The 17,209-nt window shown below is 44.6% G+C and overlaps 1 protein-coding gene across 6 annotated transcripts in view; it reads right to left on the reverse strand.

The window, feature by feature from the left end:
• Window positions 1–17,209, reverse strand: part of MFHAS1 (multifunctional ROCO family signaling regulator 1) — a 34,831-nt gene that overhangs the window by 7,059 nt on the left and 10,563 nt on the right. The window lies entirely within an intron of this gene.

A 17,209-nucleotide genomic window follows, 5' to 3' on the forward strand; every position in this document is an offset into this window, starting at 1 on the left:
TTCAAGTGCCAAGTTGGCAGCTCCTCACTGCTGGCACCCTTGCAGAATGTAGTTCAAGGCAAGACACAGGTCAGCACAGTGAAAGGAGAAAGGCAGTTGCTGAGATGTGCCCAGTCCTGGGAAACACTCCCAACAGCTTGCTCAGAGCAAATCAATTTCCTCCTGGCTCCATTCCACACATGACTGGTCCCAGCAAGGCAGATCTCCCAGTCGTCAACATGCCATCTCCTCAGAGTAGTCCACCTACAGCTTAGACACCCAAAAGCACCAGAAACACCTCTTGATAGGTGTTTCTGATAGGTATTGCCTTTGAGAGCTGATCCACCTCTGGGAGGAGGGTCAGCTCTCAAAGGCAATATGGGATGACCAGCAAGGGCTCAATTCTTCTGAGTTTGCCTGCATGGGTGCCAAACAGACCTACCCAAAGCAGAGGCACCAGGTCACAACCGGCTTGATCAGTGACTTTCTCTACAGAGACAGGCCAGCTGTAAGTGGGCTGCAGCCATAGGTCCACACAAAACTCTCTGGACCCATCAATCAAGCAGCCATTGCAAGCTGTCCCCATTTCCACTAAAACACTCAAGACAGATGGTCCTTCGACTCCTCTATTTTTAAATGCACTTTCAATAAATTCCTCTACTGTTAAGGAACATCAGAAAATGTCTCCTTCTGTCTAGTGACTATTGCCGGCCAATCCAGGAAAAACAGAATAGAAATCACACTTTTAAGTACTGCTCAGCCTGTGCAGCAATAGCATAACAGGCTGCCCCATCACGGGGCATGAAGCCCTACAAATGGAGCTTCCCTCTTCTCCTTCCCTGTTCTGCTTCTCTTCTCACTTTCAGAAAACAGCATGTCATTTCATATAGTGAAAACAGAGGGGAGGGCTTGGCAAGGAATACACACACTTCCCCATGAGAGATACTTGTAGTGCCAGCAATTCCAGTTTGCTCCCATAGTCTGCAGTCTGAATTCACATTTGGTTTGAGCATCTCCCCTCACGTCACACCTACATTTAAACCTGAACTGGCAGAGCAACTTTTAAGTAAGGAAGATGCATCTTCCAAACCAGAAGAAATGTGATGGCATTTGCAATTCAAAGTTAAGTCTGCAAGGAAGCGTCTTCAATTACGTGAGCTGTCATATTTTGAAAGCAGAATTGCACCCCATCAAGCATGTACACCACAGGGCTCCAGCTCCCAACAATTCCCAGGGCTCCAGCTCCCAACAATTCCCAGGTTTCCAACCCCAGGCTGACTTCCAAACTGCAGTACTGATAACTGTACTGAAAGCACTATCTCTGAAAAACGAGTCACAAAATCAGTGCACCATTATGCACTTTAAAGACAGAGCTAATAGCCAATAGATATTAAATCAGAGGAGTGCAATAAGATTGGTCTGTCTGCTTGAGCCTTCATTCTATTTCCATCTTCCCACTTCAGAAATACTTAGATGGTGATCTCTCACACAGAGGAGATTGCTGTAGGGTAAAACAGATGTCTGATTTGCAGGCAAAACCCTTGCCATGGCTCTTCAGTCACCCTCCTTTTCTTCATGGCTTTACCACCCTCTCTAGGCTGTCTCTGGGATAAAGCTCACCTTACCCTGTACCCAGCCCCAACCAAATCTCTTCCAGCCCCACTCCCATTTCCTGCTGACATACATGCTGCTCCCCAGAAGAAAGACTTTTTTTACAATTTCTCAGTAAGACATATCACACACCAAGTGGACAAATCACCTATGCATCTTTACTAGTCATCCCCCTCTCAGCTAAAAGATATCCTGCTGCTTTACTATACTCTTCTTATCCCCTTCTCATTGCAAACCGGTCATCTTTGCTGCACAAATTCATCACAATACTGAACTAGCTATAACTATCTAAATCACACCTCATATCACTACTGAATAGAAGCCAGTGCAAATGCCATTACAATATGCACTGTAATGTATGCTATAAAAAACTAGCATTGAGACACGCTACTTGGATACAACCCTCCAGGCCCAGAATCTCTTAGAGGCTTCAGAAACCTCACATTTCTATTCAGAAATTATTCAAACTGTAGGAGATTAGCAATAAAAGTCTTCAGGGCCACATCAGGATGGGAAAGACGAGATCCAATGAGGTGTTGGACTGATTGATACAAAAGGTGGTTGGCATGGGGAGGTGTTTGCTTGGCTTAGTTGGTAAGTTTAAGTGTAGTTTAAATGTAGCACCTTGTGTCTGCAGTACTTGTTCTGCCCCTATGTACAGACTGTATTTTGCACATTCCTCTGTGAGCATGTCACAATTTTTACTGGAAAGCTCAGTTCTGCCTGCTCTCTCTGAAAGGTTGCCTGCAATAGCACACACACAACCATGAAGCTTATCTTAGTATCAACATGGACTTAAATTTTAATGTTAACTTCCACAGAAGCAATAAGGTTTTAACCAAAACTCCAACTACTTTTTCTTAAGGCTAAAGACTATGACAGTCAAGCATGTGAAGAACAGCTTCATTTTTTCAGCAGACAAATCTGCATGACTAAGATTATTAATCTGATTTAAGAGCATGAGCCCTATTTTTAAGGGCACTTTAATGCTGGGTACTTGATGATCAAGGCCTGATGTTTAGATGCATCTAAATCCCAGATCAGTCGATAGTAGAGAGGCACCTGCCAAGCATAGTGAAAAGCACCTACAGAGAGCAAATGATCGAGAAGATGCTCCTTTGCTGCCTCTCTTTGCAATGGCACAAATGGTGCAGAAAGTTGTATCTGTCCCATGACAACTCTCCTGGTGTTTTGGCACAGAAATTGGTCTCCACAGCTTGGTAAAAAGTGCTGCCCAGCAAGTTAAGGTTGAGGCACAAACCAAGATCCTGTCATGAAACTACCATGGTCAGTTTGGCTGCTGCCATAAGTTGGTTTGTAAACACCCCCAGGCAGATGGGCTGAGCGAGTCATGCTGCCCACATCATTTAAAAGAAATGTGCTACACCTGGGCAGTTGCAGGGACAGGCAGGAACAAACCTTCACCCTTTCCCAGAGTTCTACCAGAAAGGCCTGCTTCCTTTCAGCATTAGCCAGCTCACCTGAAGCAGTCACTTCTATGTCAGCAAGATGTTCTTCGCTGCCACTGTTTTATTCCAGAACACACACAGGCACAGTCTCACTCAAAGCTCATGCCAGTGATCAGACCCATGCATGCTGCAAAGCACACTTCTCTGGCCTTTAGAAAATACCCGTGAAATGCCAGATACCCGTGACAAATCCGAGATCTAGGAGAGACACTGACAGCAAGAAAAGTGAGTAGTTGTAGCAGTGTTTGGTTACTCCATGCTGGCAGCCAGACAGTGTCAGCTGTAAGCCTACTTGGCTGCCTAACAGAGAGGAAGGTTGGCATGCAGGAAAAAAATCCCACCTAGACCACTTGCCTTCGTGCAGTCCCCACTGCAGTGGCTGTGATAAGTGGCCCAAGGTTCCCCATTCATGTATCAAGAATCTGCTGCAAGAGCATAGGGATGAGATACTCTAATCCAGCCTGTCACGCTACCTCCTCCCGCTCAGAGCTCCCAGGACAGTACATTTGCACAGTATCAGCCTGATGATGTTTATCATTTTCATGCCGTCAGGATCTGGGCCCCATTGGGACAAACAGCCAGCAGTGGATGAGCAGGACCTGACCCCAGCTCTGTGGTGTTGCTTCTCTCTCTTCAGTCTGCCAGGCACCTTGAGGATATATTGCTCATGCTTTACAACAAGAGCATGAGAGCCAAACCCAAGCTGTTCCTACATCTTGCCTTGCTTCATCACTGACCCACTTACTCCATCATATATCCCAGAGCTGCTCCAACCAAGAACTCACTGGGGCAGCCTCAGTGCTCATGTTCTCTTACCCTAAATCCCTTCTCACTCTTCCTCCTTGCTGAAGGCCTTCCAACACAAACCACTGCAAGTGAGGTTGACTGGAGATAGACTTTACATCACAGCCTCAAGTGCTTCTCTGTCAAGTCTCCTTTGACAAATCTTTGCTTGTGACATCTCTCAGCACAGCATTCAGCAGTCATGCCTTCAGAAGAACAGAGAATAGAACACTTCAACACTGCCTGCATACCCAAAGCACATGCCTCATGCTTGGTTTCCAACAGCAGTCAGAAAACAGGGCTCACATGAGAGCCTGGGCTCTCAGAACATCCCTCTGCCTTGCATGCAGTCCTGTCCCCTTTCATCCATATGACTGCAAAGAAATTGGGGCTGGAGAAGCTACAGCTTCTGTGTCTGGCTGTTTGTTGTTTTAAGGTTCAATAGCTGGAGCACTTACACAATTACATCAAAGCTGTCACGGAGGCAGGGTGAGATGAATACCCATGTGCACAGACTTCCCCTTCTGCTTTAAGCGCAGGAAATGCCCTCACACACTGGGACTTTGCAGTCAGTCCTAGAAGAAATCTTCCAGGAGTTTTGGCAGAAGGAAAGGGAAGGAGATGGTGTCTCACAACAAGCCTGCATTTACTCCACACTATTTAAATCTTCTCTGCTTAGATGAAACTAATTACTTGCTTCATACAAATGCTGCTGTGCATGACACACAAGCTTATTCTCAAGCACTGTGCACAGAAAATACTGCTCTGCACTGGTATGAATTTTTAATATGCTCCTTGCAGCACTGCCTGCATGTCACGCACAAAAATATTCCCCAGAAAGATAGAACACTGCACTTGATTTATTTCTGGAGTCCTGAGCGACCTGATCTACCCAGCCTGCTTGAGACAGAGGGCTGGCTAAAGACCTCCAAGTTAGGATTTAATATTTTTTTCTCACTGAAGGTCATTCTCCTGGCCACAAAACAACAACAACAACAAAGAGCAGAGCAGGGTGAAATGCACATTATGAACAACAGTTTCATAAGCCTCATGTTGCAGTCCCCAGTCAGAGGAGCTTAGAACTAGCAAACAAAATCAACAACAAAACTCCCAGCCTGTCAAAGAGCCCTACTGGGAGAGACTGCTGTGCAAAAAAGGCAACAGAGAAGAAAAACCCTGTTGGTAAGTAATGATCACAACAGCAGGCTGGTGAGCAGAACCACCCATCAGGTAAAGTACATGCCTAGGAACAAATGAGCCTGAGATTTGAGACAGTTTCAAAAGAAAAGGAAGGCTTGAAAACAAAAAGAAAGCTTGCTCTGGAGATGTGAAGTGGGAAAGGCAACCAGTTGCAAGGCGAAGGACTAGTATATACAGAGGTGAGTCCCCAAGACCAGAAGCTGACAGCACAGAGAAAAGGGTGCAGAGAGCATCCTTTCTAGCTGCTGCATTCACAGCGTCAGCTGTCTCGAGAGACAGCACCTCATCTCTAGGCCTCACAGCTCTGACTGTGAACATATATATGGCTCACCTTGCATACTTCCCCCAGATGGCTGCACAAGAAATTGTTTTCTCAAGGCTCTTAAGTCATGTGAGGTGAGGGAAACACAAAACAAGCTTTGGAAACAGACAGCACTGCCTCTCAGCTTGGAGCTGACAGGTCAAGCTTCAGATCCCAGAGCTGCATTTCTCCAGGCCAGGAACTCTGGAGGTGCTGCAGAAGCTGGGCTCTGCTCAGCTCAAGCCTGGGCAGCTTTTCCCCCAGCAGCTGAGATCACCCTGCACTTTACCTCCTACCTAAGGAGCTACCAGGCTAATTACCCTGGCAGGAAGCCCAGGGCTGTGCCAAAGGCTAAGGTGCCCTGCAAGGCCTGTCCAGGAGACACAGGCAGACAGATGCTATACCTGGCAACCACTGACTCTATTTTCTGCCACTCAGGGAATGGGAGAGTCACACAAACAGCAGCTATGGTCTGGAAGGCTTAAGGGGGTTAAACACCCTCCATCTTCCCCAAGTCATTATAGCCTCAGCTAGCTCTTAACGCATCACTGTCACAGCAAAAGACCACATTGACACACCTGAGCATTTGCAAAAGCTCGGGGGAAGCCCTTGGCACTGGACTGAGCACACCTCTGAGTGGAGAACTTGAGTGCAAAGTGTTCTGGGTGTTCCACTCAACAGCTACAGGGGGTTAATTATTCAAATTCAAAATACCAAATTACAACTCCCACGCTAGTTTTCCCCTCATGAGTTATTTGAGATCATCCCTTACCAGTGTGGCTGTATAAGGCTTCCAAGCACAAAACTTGGAAAACTCTATGTTTCCCCAAAACATTAGTTAATTATATTTTTCTCAGGCACATAGAAATTAAGTATAGTTATAAATGGAATTCAATTAAAAGCAAATTAAAAAAACCCTTACATTCCCCAAACCACACAATTTAGTACTTCCCATCTGCAGACTCACAAACACAAATGCAGAAAGCAGTAAATGATCAAAACAGCTCCATCAAAATAACTCCAGGAACAGTCGTGAAAGTTGGAGCCTTCTGTCTCCTGCTGGCAGTACGAAATAAGCAGTTCTGAGAAACAAAAGATGGTTGCCATCTAACCTGCTCCTAAGCCAGTGAGGGTAAATGATTGACCATCAATGTGGCTGCACAACAAATGCCACTTCTCTCTCCTCCTTCTGCAGTCCATGAGTGCAGATAGCATGTATGCCAGGTAACACTGACATCTCAACAAATTGCCATGAGGAGAGAGGGCTGTGACTTTTGACACTACTGCTCCTTCCAAAAAGATGAGGAAAGGGGATGAAGGAGATACCATTTCTCCACTCTGTTCCATCAAACTCAATATATTTCAAATAGTACTTCAGAATGAGTAGCCTTCCTTGTCCAGCTTCATCTCTACCTATTCTGTTAGGCACTCCATCTCTCTTCTCCCTGTGCAGTAGGGAAGGTGGGAACAAGCCATCTCTTCCCATGAGTGACCAGAATAGACAATGGAGAAAGGACACAACCAAAGGGTGACAAGCAAACAGCACAGCATAAAGTCTTAGAAAAATGAGAGGGGGCACTGGGGAAAGATTGAGAAAATAAAACATCCTTCAAATTGCTGAATGTTTTGCTGTTCTTTTAATATCTGAAAAGCTTTTTGAATTGGCAGGCTGCAACACAGCACTTTCTGACAACTGCAATACAAAGCCATGAAAAATTGATTTGCTTCATTAACATTTTAGGACCTTATTAGCTGGAACAAAATTGACTGTCAAGGCATTTTAAGGGAGAGTCATGGTGTAATGAGCTCAGTGCGAATTATCCTCATCCCAGAATAGAAACAGGCCTGTCACTGAATAACCAAGCCCAGAATCTACCTTTTGGTTATTTTTAATTCCACCCCTTCAGCCATATCTGCCATAAGCACTTTTTCAGTTTGCCAAGGCAAGGCACCAGCTAGAGAGAAAGCTGCAGCCAGCCCCAACCTGTCTGTTCTCATCCAGGAACAGCGAGGGACAACTGCACGCAGAGCATCCACCTGAACACTAGACACCGCTGGCTGCAGACAGTCCAGACAGAAACAACTCCCACCAGTCTCAGCCCATCTTTCCAAACAGTAATTCCAAAGCTATTACTCCTCCATCACAAAGGAGATGCTGACCCTTTTTTTCATCTAGATGATCAGCACACTGCAGGTCCAACTAAATGGAAAAAAAAAGCAGTTTAAAGGAGCTCTCAAAGCCATTACGATTGATAAACAGTTAACAGGCAGGATCCACTGAAGTCTGCAGGGAGTACCAGGACTTGGCACCATCCTGCTACCTCTGTCTGTGTTTAGGTCACAATACATTAATAGGTGGCCATGTGAAAAGCCAGCCCCCAGAGCAGGCTGTACAAGACTCAGTCCCACTGACTTCCAGCGTTATGCAACTGATGAGACAAAGCCAAGACTCTGCCTGCCCTTTTGCTAAATTCAGAGAATTAGTCAAGTCTGCGAGACATATTTCCTCACAATAATCTAGCTACTAATATTGCACACAGAACTGGCTGATTGTTTTCTGCCTGCTCCAACACAAAAACTAGAAAGCCTTAATAGAGGTACTACATGGTGCACTTGAGGAAAACCAAAAGGAAGTACCTGATGCAGACTGCTGCAACACAAGGGTTCACAAGCAGACCTGACTGGCAAAGTGTCCTTAAGCATTACTGAAGAGACAAATCCGTGTGCTGATGTCATCTGCTGATGACAGACTAAGGCTGGGAGAGCACTTGAGACAAGTCTTTTCCCCTATTGGCTGGCTCCTTCCTCACAAGATGTCCATGCATGCCACGGCTGAAGGTAGGATTCTGGCTAGGAAGCTCCTCTTCTACAAGTTGACAGGTGTCCAGCTGGTAAGTGAAAAACTCAGAGTTTTCCCCTGTAGTAACCTTTTACACTCTGCCACAGCATCCTTTGTTTTTTTTTTTTTTTTTTTCTTCATTTACTTACCTTTTGCCAGCCAAGAAAAAGGAGAACAAACCAAAAACACACATGCAAGACTTGCATCTACCTGTTCTGCCCAACAGTTTTCTCTGAGATTAAGTAAACTTCTTTCTGGATAAAAGTAAATTGACTGCATGAGTTGTTGCCCTAGGGCTATTCCAAGGTTACAGTGTGTTTTGCAAACTGAACTGGAAGGAACTGTATTTTCAGACGTGTGGTACTAAGTATTCTCTTAGATCAATTAAGGTGAGATGCATGCGCGATATTCCTCCCTAAAGCTATTTTGGTCACCCTAAAACACTCGCTGCTCATCAGGACAACCAAAGAGCCCACTTAAACACAGGAACATTTTTGTTTTACCCTTCAATATTGACTGGTCTAAAGAGAAAAGTCTTGACATCAAATGTTCTGCTCATATTCAAATGTTAAATCAAGCGTTTTACCTGCTTACTGAACTAACTTGAGCTCATTCCTGTTCTAATCTATCAACATGACTTCGTATTGAAGTCACTTTACTGGGGAATTTGGTCTATGCACGTACATCACAAAATTTATTCTAGGCTCATGCTTAATTGGAACAAAATGCCTCCTTGGAATTTTTCCTTCAAAGGTATCCACTTTCTATATAATAATAACTAACCTCACACTACATGCTGTCCACAGGTACAGCTTTAGCTGACCGCAAAGCTGCAGGATCAGAGAGGTTTCCTTAATTACAAGGACATCACATACAACTTCTTTCTTTGCATATATTTGTTTAATTTATTTTCTAGTCTGTTAAGTACATCCTTAGTTCAAGTGTTTCTTCCTTGTGAAACAACGTGTGATGTAGATTTGCATCAAGACATATGGCTAAAATCAGAGGAAGGAGAGCACCAAGACCAGTAGCCAATTCTCCTTTTGGAGAAGGAAAATTGAATAAAGCCACTACAAAAGCACAGCCGGTGCACATGGAAGTTCCCAAGCAGCACTCAACAGAGCTCAGAGCCTGAGCCTTCCTATGCCAACAGAGGTGGAAACCTGATTTTTGTTTCAAATCTGCTCTATTTGTTTGGCTTAAAGTATCTTTTGTTATTACCAAAATTGCAGTCTTCAAAGTTTGAGTGATGTGCTGGCTTTCTCTTGCTCAATGATAGAATGAAGCTCTGTCCCTATTAACAGCTTTTACTTGCTCCCTTTTCCAGAAGGGATGAGAACTAATCTTTTAACTTTTCTTTTTGTGTTGATTTGTGATTCCTCAACATTTCCAATAATTTAACCACTCTCTTCTGAACCCTCTCATTCCCTAATATCCAAACAGGTGACAGACAACTAATTGCCATAAATCAATGCAATACCTATCTTTTTTTTACAAATACCTTTTTCCCAATGAAAAGTGCTTGTTTATGAACTTAATATTATTATCTCTGCTGAGACCAATTGCTTTTTATTCCAGCATTTGAATGCCTTCCAGTGAGAAGTCATGAGAATACAGAAACAATAGCTTTGCTACTTAACTCTTACAGAGTTCATTGCCTGCTAAATGCCATCTGGTCTGGCTTCTCAGTGCTCAAAAGTCACCTGCAGCATCCATCTTTGCTGTTTAAAAATCACTTCTATGGTAGTCACATTTGTTACTGTAACAGGAAGGAGCTCTGGGGCCCAGAAAGAATTCATCAGCCTCCCAGGGAAGCAGCAGTGCTGCCAGGAGAACATTTAACTCCTCCACCATTTCCTCTACTCCCCTCCCTGCACCTTTCTCTCATAGGGAATTCTGTCCTAGAGCAGAGCTCTCCCCTGGTCCCTCTACGTGTGCTGCAAACCAGTAATAGTTCTAGGTTTTCACCAGGTGGGTAACTGTAGGTACTTACTCACCAGTGTCATTGGTGCCTGACCTCCCCCCTCCTTCAGATGTTTTATCAACTCAACTGAACTGCAAGGTTACTGGCTCTCCTCTGGATGGATCTGTCTTGGGGAGGAACCACCTTTAAACTTCCCAGTCATCAACTTACACTGATCAGAGAGGAAACTCAAGGGTATCTCAAGCATACACTGGAGGTATACCAAGAGTGAGGACTACTGGGCTTGAAAAAAATCAGGAAGCAGCAGAATGCCTGCTCTCAAACGCCAAGTGCCAGAGTTCAAGTCCCCAGTCAGGCTTGCTCTGAAGGGAGGTGAAGCAGGTGCAGCAGCTCAAGAGGTGGCTACTGCCAGAAAAGCGGGAAGTGGATACATTTCAGAGCTACGTAAGAGTTCACACACTGTTCTATTAAGTGCACTTTCCACAATACAGTAGCGGAGCAACAGCCAAAGAAATAAGGTCAATTACACAGACTGTATGCCATTGCCATTACAAGAGAAGTAAATGCTGCCTTTTGTCCAGGACCACAGCTTGTTTTGAGATGCAGGAGGCTGTAGAGGACTACCAGTGTTTTGGACACAGAGGGTTAAAAAAGGGAGTAGAAGTCAGACTGGACTAGATTGAGCCTCTCCTTCTCTCCACCACCAGAAGTCTGCTCTGTGAGTGAAAAAATCTGAGAAAACACAGACCTACGAGCTGTCTCTGTCTGGGCACATAAGGATTTTGCAGGCTTCGTGCTACTGGAAACGTGTCCCACAGTTCTGGACCTCACCAGCATCTGCCTGGGAGCCAGACAGGGGCACCTGCCTCCCTCCTCCCTGAGCTGGTTCACTCCCACCTCCCTCAGTTTCCTGCATTTTGTTCTTAAACACTCAAGCCATGAGAGCAGTCCTCCAAGCAAAGCAAAGCTTTATTAAAAATTACTTCAGATTAAAAAGGGGTTTTAAATCCTTTTGTAATGATGACCGGATTATCCGCATCATGCTGCATTATGCAACTGAGAATAAAGCAGCACAGAGCAAGAGGTAAAAGTCTGTCCCCTGCAGAACCATAACTTTGTAGGCAGCTCTCAGTTCTGGTACTCACCTACAAGATTCAGATGTGATCGGGTGCACTTGGTATGTGCCAGAGAAGCAGAATCATGCACAAAACTTGTATGATGCAGCAGATGCAGAGCAGAGGCTGTTTTGCCATACAGCTTTCAACCAAAGGTGCTATTTCAGGGAAACACTGATGCTAAATGCTCCAGGAAGCACAGCTAAGAGTAATAAATTCTGACCTGAAGCCTGGGCATGGGTCTGCCATAAAACGTGACAACTTGTGATCCCATACTGGTGATACACCAGAGGCTGGTCAAGAACTGCCTTCAAGGTGCCCAACCTCACTACAAGGACCATGCTGCCAGCATTCCCCCTGGTGCACAGGGGCAGGAGCAGCCATGCAGTAAGTGACCAGCCACACTGCTCAGCTTCCCTTAGCCAAAGACACATGGCCACACTTGCACACCTGCCAGCTTTTAATGGGAAGCACTGCAAAGTGCTGGGCCAGAAGTCCAAGTCACAGATTCAGAGCCAACATCACACTTCCCAAAACAGCCCACTAAGCATCTCCTCTCATCACACCCTCTTCAGCCCAATGGTTGGGGGGGGTGGGGGGGAGGCACGTTTCTTTATTTATTTTAACTTCTTTCTTTTTTAAAAATCAGATCCTGTCTGAATTACTAAACTGAACATGATCTTGCCATGTTTGGCAACATTTTCTTAACATTGTGTTAAACTTAACTGTAGGCACTCAAAAAATGTGCATGTGTGTATGTACATAACATGCTAAAGACTCTCGTCAGAGAAGTAAGATGTGATTTATTTCAAAGAAGGACAAAGAACAAGCTAAAACTAACAGGCAGCTTCAAAAGCTTTGTGGTAGCTTTCCATTACGAAAGACACAGAGAAAGGTAATTTTGTTTTTTCTGATCCCAAGAGAAGGCTCCCAAACTTTTCTTTCATCCAAGGAAGTCTTTAGTTTAGCTGAGCGTTTGAGGTATAAACATATGGCTTAGGAAAAGACGCACACAAGACTCAACTCTCGATTGTTTATTTCAGCACCTCACCCTAGGAAGGCTCCAAGCTGACCACAGCAGCCACTTGCTGAGCTGAATTATTTGCCTATGCAAGCATCAGTTATTTCCAAAATCCAGTAATGATCACCTCAGAGCCTGTAGGGCTCCCTCTGGGCACACACATGTTCCTTTGAGAAACTAAAACCTTCTTGCTTATTCAAGCTGCCATGAAAATGTCACCAATGCTAGATCACAGCATGATCCTTCACGTGACTGCATGAGCAAGACTCCCTGCCCAAAACTCCTGACAGAACAGGTTCAGGTATGCAGATCTGGCTGGACCTTTTAGTGAGAACAAAGCCCACCAGAGTTTTGCTCCCTACACAGCCCTCTAGCACCACCATGAACCTGAACAAAAGCACTTGCAGATGACTGAAGTTCCAGAGTGAGGCTCACATTGCCTCCATTTTCATCCGCTGAACATTTCTACACAATTGTCCACCAGAAGTTTAAAATGATGATAAAGTAAGAAATAAAATCTTGCTCAGCAGATTTCTGGGATATTGAGGTCAACGAAAAAAGGCATCTCTTCCCAACATACCAGCTGTCTTCCTTCACTCCATCTCAATATGAAAGCAGGCGTGGGATGTTCAGAAACAAGTCAGAAGGCTGTCGAAGCAGAGCAGTTAGCTCTAATGAAATATGAGCTGGAACCTCCGTAGAGAAAGTTTTAACAAAAGAGATGGCTTAAAAAACACCCAAACAAATAAAAACCCCAAACCAAAATGAGCAAGAAAGTTTGAAAGCTTGAATAACATATTGCTGACACCAAGAGCTAAAGGTGCTCAGCAGGGCACGATTCCACCAGTGCATTTTCCAGGCAGGGATGGCTCAGTCCTAACAGTGGTCCTTAGAGTGTACAGTGAAAGATCCATGTATTAAAGAGACCTGTGAAACCAGAGGCATGACTAGGTCCCAAGTAAACTCCCATTACATCTTCTACTTTGCTGCCAGTCAAACATCTTTCCTACACGTCCTCCTTGATTGGAGGATGAGTGAAGTACTGGGGGGATGGGGGTGGGGGTGGTGTGTGTGTGTGTATTAAAATCCATCACCACTGCCACTTACTACATCTACAAGATGTTAAAGAAGTTCACAGCCATCAAAGCTCTGAGCCCCAGAGACCCTCTACTGAGCAGGTAGGGCTTGAGAAAGCTGAGCAGGGCTGCAGGGGGGCCCCAGCACAGCACTGGCACATACTCAGCATGAGCAGGCTGCCCTCAGAGCCCTGAAGCTGCAGCACGGCCGCCTGACTTCACAGAAACAAATTTCTTCCTTCACACTGTAGCCATCACTTAGTGCCCAACCAAAATAGATTTAAGCTGTTCCATAGTAAAAATAACAGCGACCAAGAAACATTATGTCAGATCACAGGAAGGGGAAGCTCTTTTTTGTTAGGTTTTCTAAATTTAGCCACTTTGATATACCAGAGTCATATGGATATGAGACTTTTCCAAATCTAGTGCATGCCATCACTGTCTGAAATAAGAACATGAAAATCTCTCGGACAAGGAAAGAGGCTGTTCAAAAGGAAGATTTAGAGAAATGCACAGGGAGCTGAAAACTCATTTGATTATGCAACGAGTGTAAGTAGGCCTGGTGCTTGCTGCTGACTCCCTGGTTTGGAAACCTGCCACCAAGCACCCTCTGCTTCAGCACATTCAACCTCATCCAGCAGTTCTGCCTATAAAATTGTAGTGGGTTAACCCTGGCTGGATGCTACATGCCCACCAAAGCCACTCTATCACTCCCTTCCTCAATGGGACAGGGGAGAGAAAATACAATGAACAGCTCATTGAGATAAGAGCAGGGAGAGATCACTCACCAGTTGCTGTCACGAGCAAAATAGACTCAACTTTGAAAAATTACTTTAATTTTTTTACCAATCAAATCGGAGAAGGATAGTGAGAAATAAACACAAATCTTAAAACACCCTGCCTTAAATCTTAAAACAATCTGCCCTACCCAGTCCCTCTTCCTGGGCTCAAGTTCACTCCTGACTTTTTCCTCCTAATTTCATCTACCTCCTCCCTCTCCACAGAGGGTCAGGAATGGGGTCTGCAGTCAGTTCATCACAGATTGCCTCTGCTGCTCCTTCATCCTAGGAGAAGGACTCCTCAGGCTGGCTGGCTCAAAGCCCCCATTAAGGCAGTGGAGGCCAAGACAGCAGCAGTTTTCTCAACCTACAGCACACTGTAAAAAACATTTTAGACCCAGAAACAGCTCTCTATCATTAAGTGAGAGTTTGTCACCACACAGCTGTTGCTGAATCAGACACCAGTTTGTCTGGATTTGCAATTTCCCATGCCCTGTGGCTACTCCCTGGCTCGTCTTCAATTTGCAAGATGCCTTCTGTAGAGCAGATCTCTCAAAGGTGTGCACAGCAGCCCGCTGCCACCCTGCTGTCACTTCTGCTCCAGCTCCTCTGTGTCCCATAATGACTAAATCCCACTGCTAAGGAAGGTCATTGCTCCTGTGAGCCACTCACAGCTTCACAGATGAAGAATTCCAAAAGAAGGGGACAGCTAAGTTATGTAGTAGCCTCAAGTTCCACTTTGGTCCCATATAGACATGATCTCAGCTGTTCAGCTCTTTTTGTGGGGAAAAAAAAAAAAAAAAAAGAATTCTACATAAACAACTCGAACTATTCCCTATTACACATCACAATAAATACAGCTGGATATTATTATACATTGAGGATGTAATCTTGAAAAGTGCAAAGCTCAGCAATTTGACAATCATGCTATTTTCCCCATAATGTAGTAAAAGAGAGCATGTGTACAGACTGGTGAGTTAGACATGATATAAATATAGATAGAGGGGGGAAAGATAAAAATTCAAGTGTCAGGAATGTCAATATGAGATGACGGCTTCTCAGAATGGATCTTTATCACCAGCCATTACTCCATCTTTTGGTACTTCCTTTATTGATCTTAATTTATCTGAAAATTTTAATGAGAGATGAAAATGGAACTGTTTGGACATGGACAATAGGAATATCTAGAGTACAAGACTGATGTCAGCCAGCCTCAGACACAGGTCCCTGTCTCTCCATCCTCCACACTGTACACAGCCTGTGCATTTCAGCTCTGCACATTGCTAAGTTCTTGCTTTCTAACACTATCTCTTCAGAGAAAAACTGTTTGCCATCCATACCTGAATTGCTGCTTTTAGGAAAGAGGCCACAGGGAGTGAAGAGAGGTACTAAATAGCCAGCAACAGAGTTCCACAACAACAGCTAGAGATAGCTAAAGATGCAGCAGGCAGCTGCTGCACCATGAAGACTCATGGTCTGTACTGCAGGACAATTTTGCAATTCTGCTGTGTCCATCATAAACTTTCAGAAACAGCATGACAAAGATGCCTTTTTCTTCTGCTGCAAGAAGCTCTCCCTCTGTATGTTGGCCATGCAGCAAGTGAGGGGAGTCTTCCTAAATGTGAGAACACTTGTTTTGGGATAGCCTAGGGGAAAATCAGCCCTTATAGCAGTCCTCTGCTGCCAACCTTGCACTAATACAGAAGAACCAAATGCACTGCACATGTGTCTCAAAGTCAAGCAAGGCCAAATCACTGTACACCTTCAATATTTTCCATTGTGTGGTTTCATGGGGCAGAAACTGCTAGATGCATTGGAAGCAAATTAGGTCAAGCACCTCTGCCTCAAATCAAACCCTGCAGATTTTGATGCTGTGGAAACCACAGCCAATTAATTTTCCAGGAAGTTCATAAACAATCCTTCCCTGCTGCATGGCAGGATCTGTGCCTTATCAGATACCACTGCTCACTGGGTATTGCTGGAGAGAAAAACACCTGCTAAAAATTTAAAGAACATGCTCCAAGAGGAATTCAGCACACAGACTGGAAAGTTACTATGTACACATGATTCAAGAAACAAGGCTTGAGTGAAGTGTGCTATAATTTAGTATTCTGTTAGGACAAAAGCCTGCCATATTAATTATATCACCAGGCATTTGTGGGCATGAGGCATATAAATCCCTGTCCTACCACTGTTGTACCTTTGTTTTGTTCCTGGCACACTATAACAGGAAGAGACTGAAAACTCTACAGAAAGCAACAGGTACTATGAATGAAGGAGGAAGGAGCTTTCCCAGAACACTGTAGGTTCCTTCAGATAACACAAATAAAAATGCTTCTCTAAACTGGACTCTTGGCAAACATCATCCTACAATGGGATAAAAGAGATATCCTGGTATTGCTGCCACAAAGAGTCTTGCAGAAATGCACTTGGAAAAGCTTGCAAAATCTCACCAATAAAAGCCCAGCAGAAGTCTCCCATCATCTTATCTGCACAACTCAATGTATCCTAGCTCAACAACATACAGCTGCTTCCTGGAGTGTTCAAGCACCAAATCTGAGTCAGCACTTGGCAATACAAGGCAGGTCTGGACAGGATTTGAGACTGATTTGCTGAAGGTTACTTGCCCTCAGAGTTCAGTCTAATCTGATCTTCACGAAGCGCTCAGCTTCATGGCCTTCCCAACTGAAGCACCTTGCTCATCTCAAAGCTGTTGTTTGGTTCGTACAGAGCTTGCCATGCTCAACTGCCAATTCAAAACTAATGCTACCTTGTAATGTCTGTAGGTCCTAGGCCACTTTCACACTCATCCCTCAGGAATCCACAGCTAAAACCAGTAAGGCAGTACACCTCTGGGTAAAGCTCAGAGCTCTTGAAAATGACCACTGTGAAAACAAAAAAACAAATCTGAAATTAAGGTCTTGCTTTAAACCACAACCAACTCCAGCAGGCAAGCACTCCCGCAGTCACAGCTCAGCCTGAGCACAGCCTCCATCCACTGGCCACAGACAAGTTACCCCTAGCCACAGAACCTGCCTAAGTTTGAAACCACAGTACCACTGACCATGTTGGCAACCTGATCAGAGTTGCCACCAAGCTTTAGCCAGGAAAA

Source organism: Taeniopygia guttata, chromosome 4 (assembly GCF_048771995.1).
Source record: "Taeniopygia guttata chromosome 4, bTaeGut7.mat, whole genome shotgun sequence".
NCBI classification, from domain to species: Eukaryota; Metazoa; Chordata; class Aves; order Passeriformes; family Estrildidae; genus Taeniopygia; species Taeniopygia guttata.